We start from the raw sequence: 7459 nt of genomic DNA, 5'->3' as shown, positions 1-7459 counted from the left end.
AAAGGGGACTGAAAAGCTCAGGTTGTGAAACAGCTAAGTAACAAATAACTTGTAAGAGTACGTGTTGTTGAATTATGCTTATTTTTTAAACTATGTTGCCAGGGGAGCTTGTTAGTCATTTCCCCTTGTGCTCTATTTCAAGTAACAATAATTTTATCTACAACTTCATGCTAAATGGCGCTGGAAATCGCTTCTCTTATTGAACAGCGTTTCAAGAAGATGTTATAGCTCTAGACAGTGTAAAAAAACAAAGAAGTGCGATCTAGGATGACTTCATTAATATTTTTTTGGCTGAAAAAAACTTAACTAGGGGAAACAGAGGAATCTCGTCAATTCTTGTACAAGGATTCTAGTTTTTGCTTTACCCTTGCTGCGAGTGTTCATTTTCTTGTGGACTAGTTTTGGTCTTCCCTTGATAATTGTCTTTTCTTCAGGACTATCTTCTCTTCTTTCACTTTACTAGTAACAATAACATAAGAAAGACGGCATTGCAAGGAGAGCTTATTTTAGGAAGTCAAATTAGCTCGTAGGATTTTCGTAACAGAAGGTTCCCTTCCCTTGAATGCTTGTTGTGTGCTAATTACAGATGAAGTTTCCTTTTGTTCTATTTCTCCCTTTTAATCGTTCATGTTTCCTTTTCTTTTTTATGGTTTCTGCAAATTTATTAAACTAATCATCCTTGTAGGGGAGTACCAGAAAGATGCATAACCCATGTTTCAAGAGATGAAGCATATTCAAAAACTAGCACATTGCAGGAATTAGAAGATGTCGAGAACAACTTGAGCAAAGAAGCTCCATTTTACGAGAACAATATTTTTAAATTTTGGCATGAGATGAGTTTAATGGAGTAAATCTTACACACAAAGAGGACTAACATAGTTAGTGATGATTCATATAGTGGATCTCATCTTGTTTGGGACTGAGGCATAGTAATAGTTGTTGCTATGATGCATAGTTTTGAGTTTTTCCTTTACTGCTAACTAATAGCAAGGGACCATAGACATGAGCAAAAGTTCCTTGCAAGGAGAAATCATATTAATTATAGACCTGAGCAAAATTTCCTTGCAAGGACTATGTTGGAATGTATGCATCCACTAAGTATGATAGGACCAGGTCCTCAACACAATAATAATGAAACAGAAAATAAATTACTAAAAAGTAAAGATAGACACACATACTTTACGTGGAAACCTCCTTGCTCAAGGGAGTAAAACCACGACCTATCTCACAGGATTTTCAAACTGCTTTTACTAAACTTCACAAGCCAAAGTAAAATCCAGTTTATAACACACACGAGATTAACCTACTAATCTCTATTCTGAGTAATACAATATCACTCAATGAGCCAAAGCAATGCCTGCATTGCCCACTATACTAACCCAACTGATTAATATAGACTTTTACGTAAGACCCTAAGTTGACCTCAACTAAGTTCTTACAATGATTCACCCAAGGTTGAAACATTTCTATCACAAGCAAAACGATTCCTACAATATAAGCACAAATACAAGCAGTCAAAGTAACAACTGGTTCAGGAAGCAATAATGCACTCTATTAGGTCCCTTGTTGTTTTGAAGCATGAATATATCTCTTTTAATGAATGAGTAATTTGTTGTATGTGATGTTAAATATATCAACCATGAAGAGTTAACCGATGTAAAAACAACCTCGTCCTTTCTGATTGGTGTGGTACACTGACGACCTCACCAAACTCCGACGCGACAACTTGCCAGCTGTATAGCATAAGGTCCTGGACGAGCATACTCTATAGAGGACCGGGTCCTTGCACTTGTGAGGAGATCATCAAAACATTTGGAAGCATTATCGTTCAAGATCACAGTGAGGTCAGTCAATTCTATTTTGAGAGAGGCTTGCTGCTCTAGAAGATCCGCTACTTGAGACCTACCCTTAGCTTTCCCTTCAACACATTCACATTCCAGAAGGGCAACAACAGTAAACAGTTGCTTAACGGTACCTGGTACTCCTCGTCCAAGAGGTACTTTGAAATGTTTGAACACATAGTTTAGCAAATAGCCATAAGGGATGCCATGTTTAGCTGACTTCCAGGTCATCACCCTGTGCATATTCTCAAGCATTATAGCAGGAAGATTGATCTCCTCGAGGTCATCTAGATTTTCCATAAGAAACAGCTCTACAGCAGATGTTACAGTTCTCTTCTCTGTCCTTGGTACCAGTACCTTATTGATGATCTCAAAGAATAGCTGGTATTCCCCCTTTAGAAACTTCTTTGGTAAACCTGCTCGCTTAATGTCCCCCTTCTTTGTAGTATGTTAGTGAACTCACTTGAGGGTTTGCATCCTTCAATGAACCGGATCCCCTTCACAGGCACACTTAGAATAATCCCCAGAGTTTCCTCATCTAGAAAATTTTTGACATCATTAACAATAGCCTTATTCCTCCATTATTCAGAAGCTCCATCATATAGAAAAATTTGTGCAGCTCAGGCTCATGCAGGTATGGTGCTGGGGGTTCAAATAAATGATCCCAACTTTGCAATGAAACTGCATAAAAAAGAGTGGACATTCCGAATTTGTAAGAATGTCAGGATCGAAGACTCTACCGTTTAGCACCTTTTGATTCTCCATCACTGTTATCTGTGCTTCCCTGGTCAACTCATTTTCTTCTTCTGGCTTTTGCACATGAGGACCTGGTACCTTAGTTTGTTTTGACTGCTCAGTATCACTTTTACTTGCTTTCTTCACAGGAGATCTCTTCGTTGATTTCTGAACCCCCTTTGATTTGACTCTCTCAACCTCTACTTCCTTCCTTCCTTATTTTTGCCACATACGCAACAACATCATCGGAATCTGTATCACTGGACCAAACAGACAAGGGGATTGATGTGGGTTCTTCAGGCAAATGACCTTCCCGTCTTCTCTTCCTTGCCCTTTCCGTTTGAATTACATTTGCTGCTATGGCACTTCCCATGACCTTCTGCATCGCACTCCTAGTGCCATACCTCTTCTTGTACCCCTTTGTGTGGGACTCAACCATCTTTCATTTCCTTTTTCTCTTTCTCTCCTTTGCAAACTCAGCAGGCTCATTAGTAAGATCAGTCTCAGGAACACTCTTAAATGTTTCTAGATCTAGGACACCTGCTGTCAAAGTGTTGGTTCCTCGCACCCCTTTTCTACTCCATCTCAAAGGACCTTCATCTTCCTCCTTTTTTTCACTCTCAACGTCAAATGACTTAGGAGTTTGGTCAAACACAGGTTTCATACTATGAGGGACCTGTTCCGACAACCTCATCTATAGGTCCATTAGAGTTGGTTGAGCATCACCTCTGAGGGAAGCCAAACTTTGTACGACTCCCAATTCTGCCGCTACTATAAGAATGTTTGACTCGGGACCTTTTCCCTCAGGAAAATTCCATCAAATAACCTCTCAGACATAGTAAAATATACTACCCTAGAAAATACTTCAACTTCTTTAGTGAGAGGGTCAACACTTGGTTTTACGACTGATTGGGCTTCTGAGTTTTGAGATTTCTCACCAGAAAGAACTAGTGTAGGTGAGCAAGGTAAAAATTCCCCAAATGGAAGTATAGGAGAGGCCACCACTTCAGTAAGAGGTGTGGTGGATTCACCCGTCTCACCAGCATCACAGACTGGCGTCGAAGGAGATTCTTCTGGGAATGGAGTGGAGAAATTGAAAGAACGATGATTTTCAATTTCTAAGGGAACGGGAAGATTTGAAGATGAGGAAGAGTTAGGCATTCTGATGATATTGAAGGAGACGGCTTAAAACAAAGTCATGAATCACAAAAGAAGATTAGAAAGAGATTAGGTTTTTTTTATTCACTAGCAAAGTCGTGTATTTAAGCACAAGGGGTATCGGGTCCCTGAAAAGTAGAGACTCTTGGATTTAAAATGAAAAGACGTTTGAAACTGATGCAATGAATGGCTAAGGGACACGTGGCAGTGATCGTTGATAGACACACAGTGTAGCATAAGTGATACTAACCTCTCGGGAACTAGGTCCCTTTTGGTATATAGCCCTGCATGTATGGTTAGATTTTCCCTTCAGCTAACATGCCATGAATGTATACCTACATTAAGGTACCAAGAGTGAATTCTCAATCGATAAGCATTACAACAAGTATAGATACCTGCCCTCCTTAACATAATCAAATGGAAGATTTTTGTAAGCTTGTTATGGAATCAGGTGATCTTGTGCATTCCCAGCCTCAGTCAGTTTCTGATAAAGCATTTTTTACTCAAGGGTTTTGTAAAGATATCAGCCAACTGGTCTTCTGTCTTGCAGAACTTCATCACCACATTTTACCTCTCAACATTGTCCCTTAAGAAATGATGCCTCACATCTATGTGTTTTTTCCTCTTATGTTGAACAGGGTTTTTGGCCATGTTCATTGCACTAGTATTGTCGCATATTAGAGGAATAGTGTCTGTGAGAACACCAAAGTCTTCCAGTTGCTGCTGATCCATAGGAGTTGAGCACAACATGATGCAGCAGCCACATATTCTGCTTCTGCTATAGACAGTGCCACTGAATTTTGCTTCTTAGTCCCCCAAGAAATCAGTGATGATCCTAGGAAGTGTGCCATGGCTGATGTGCTTTTTTTATCAACAAGAAAACTTGCATAATCAGCGTTTGCATAACCAATTAGATCAAATGAGTCATCAGTGGGATAGAAGAGGACCAGGTCCTGTGTTCCCTTTAGGTATCTCAGAACTCACTTGGTTGCCTTCAAGTGTGATTCCTTTGGTGCTGCTTGAAACCTTGCACACATCCCTACACTGAAGACTATGTCAGGCCTGCTTCCAATGAGGTACAAAAGTGATCCAATAATTCCCCTGTACGTGGTCTGATTAACCTCAATACCATATTCATCCAGGTCAAGTTTCACACTTGGGCTCATAGGAGTATCAAGGACTTTTACCTCAAGCAGATTGAACTTTTTGAGCAATACTTTTATATAATTCTCTTGACATATAGATGTTCCCTGAGAAGACTGCTTGATCTGCAATCCTAGGAATAAAGTAAGCTCCCCCATCATGCTCATTTCGAATTCACTACTCATCAAATCAGCAAACTCTTTCACAATGAATCTGAAGTGGCTCCAAAGATAATGTCATCTACATAAACCTGCACAATCAACAACTCCTTACCTCTGGATTTTAGGAACAAAGTATTATCGGTTTTACCTCTTTTGAACCCATTTGCAAGGAGGAATTTTTACAGGCGCTCATACCATGCTCTGGGAGCTTGCTTTAAACCATACAAAGCTTTATCTAACTTCAGCACATGATTTGGTAGATCAGCATCTTCAAAACCTGGAGGTTGTTTAACATACACCTTTTCTTTCAAATTTCCATTCAAGAATGCACTGTTGACATCCATTTGAAATAGTTTAAACTTCATGTGGGCAGCAAAGGCTATCAAGATTTTAATAGCTTTCATTCTGGCTACAGGAGCAAAGGTCTCGTCATAGTCGATCCCCTCCTCTTGATTATATCCTTGAACCATGAGTCTTGACTTGTTTCTGGTAATGATCCCATGATCATCAAGTTTGTTTCTAAAGACCCATCTAGTCCCAATAATGGTTCTGTTGAGAGGTCTGGAACCAGGTGCCATACTTTGCTTCTCTCAAGCTGATGAAGCTCTTCCTGCATTGATGTTACCCAATCGATATCCTGTAAATCCTCTTTGATGTTCTTAGGCTCAATGGATGATATGAAGGCTGAATATGCAACTAGATTTCTTATTCTGGATCTAGTTTGTATTCCGGAGTCCAGTGGAGAAATGAGAATGTCCAGCGGATGTGAGGATTGATGTTTCCATCCGGACTTTCTAGTTTTCTCTTCTTCAACATCAGCAACAGATTCACCTTCTTCACCTTCTAGATTTTGAGATAATACCTCCTGAGCTGAACCAGAGGGACCAGGTTCCTCTGTGAGTTCTACACTGTTTTCTCTTGCAACTTGTTTGCTTCCGGGAATTTGGATTGCCTTATCCTGTTTTCCCTTTATCAGCTCCTCCAAATCAGGGTCTTTTTCTGTTCATCATTACTCTCAGACTCATCAAATATCACATGAATTCTCTCTTTAACACATAGAGTTATTTAGTTAAAAACTTTGTATGCTTTGCTAGTAGAAGAGTTCCCGACAAACACCCCTTCATCACTCATGGCATCAAACTTGCCAAGGTCATCATTTCCATTATTCAGTACAAAGCATTTGCAACCAAATGGCTTCAGATGAGCAATTGAAGGTTTCCTGTCATTCAGCAACTCATAAGGAGTTTTTTCTTGATCATGGACCTAATAAGACACCTATTGTAACATAGTAGGCTGTGTTGACTACTTCTACCCAAAAATTCATTGCTAGCCCTGAGTCAATCAACATGGTTCTAGCAATATCCACCAGTGTTCTATTCTTCCTTTCAACAACTCCATTTTGCTGGGGAGTTCTTGGCGTAGAAAAGTTGTGACGAACTCCATGTTCAGTACAAAAGCCTTTAATTTGAGAATTTTCAAACTTGTGCCATGGTCAGATATGATGCTAGCTATCTTACAATTAACCTTTAGTTGAATTGCCTTGGCAAAGGTGATCAGAAGTCCAATTGTCTTGTCCTTAGTTCGCAGGAACATTTTCCATGTGAACTTGAAGAAATCATCAACAACTACCAGAATATACTTCTTACCTCCTCTGCTTTGGACACTGACAGGTCCACATAGATCTATGTGGAGAAGTTCTAACGGTCTGGTTGTGCTCATGCCTTTCTTGGATTTGAAGGATGGCCTGGTTTGTTTTCCTTTTACACAGGCATCACAGACTTAATCATTAGTAAAGTTTAGCTTTGGCAAACCACGGACCAGGTCCCCTGCAGCAAGTTTGTTCAACAAGGATACACTCACATGACCCAATCGCCTATGCCATAGATTTGCATTGTCAGCTTGAGCACTTAGACATGAAAGACTGTCTCTTTCTACCGAGTCAAGATCTGCAACATACATATTTTTTACTCTTTTGGCAGTCATAACAACCTTGTTAGTTACACAGTTAGTTACCAAACACATATCAGACAAGAACTTAACTTCATTTCCCTTGTCGCAAATTCGTGATACGCTCAAGAGATTGTATTTCAGACCATTGACATAATGTACATTGTCTTTGGAATGATCAGTTGTTCTTCCTATCTTGCCAATTCCGAGAATGAAACCTTTCTTCCCACCACCAAATGACACACCACCGCCCTGGTGTGCTTCCAAATAAAGGAAGTTTAGAGTATCTCCAGTCATGTGCCTTGAGCATCCACTGTCCATGTACCAGCACTGACTATTTTTTCTATTCTGCACAAGAATCACTTATTAGACTTAGGAACCCACTTCAGATGTAGTTCCCAAAAACTATCAAAAGGCTTAATGAGATACCTTCCTGTCCATGGGGGCAAAATGTTCTTGCTAAAATGGTAATTG

This window comes from Solanum tuberosum, unplaced genomic scaffold (assembly GCF_000226075.1).
Source record: "Solanum tuberosum cultivar DM 1-3 516 R44 unplaced genomic scaffold, SolTub_3.0 scf00229, whole genome shotgun sequence".
Taxonomy (NCBI): domain Eukaryota; kingdom Viridiplantae; phylum Streptophyta; class Magnoliopsida; order Solanales; family Solanaceae; genus Solanum; species Solanum tuberosum.
The sequence above is the reverse complement of the archived record's forward strand: the minus strand, read 5'-3'. Positions refer to the sequence as shown.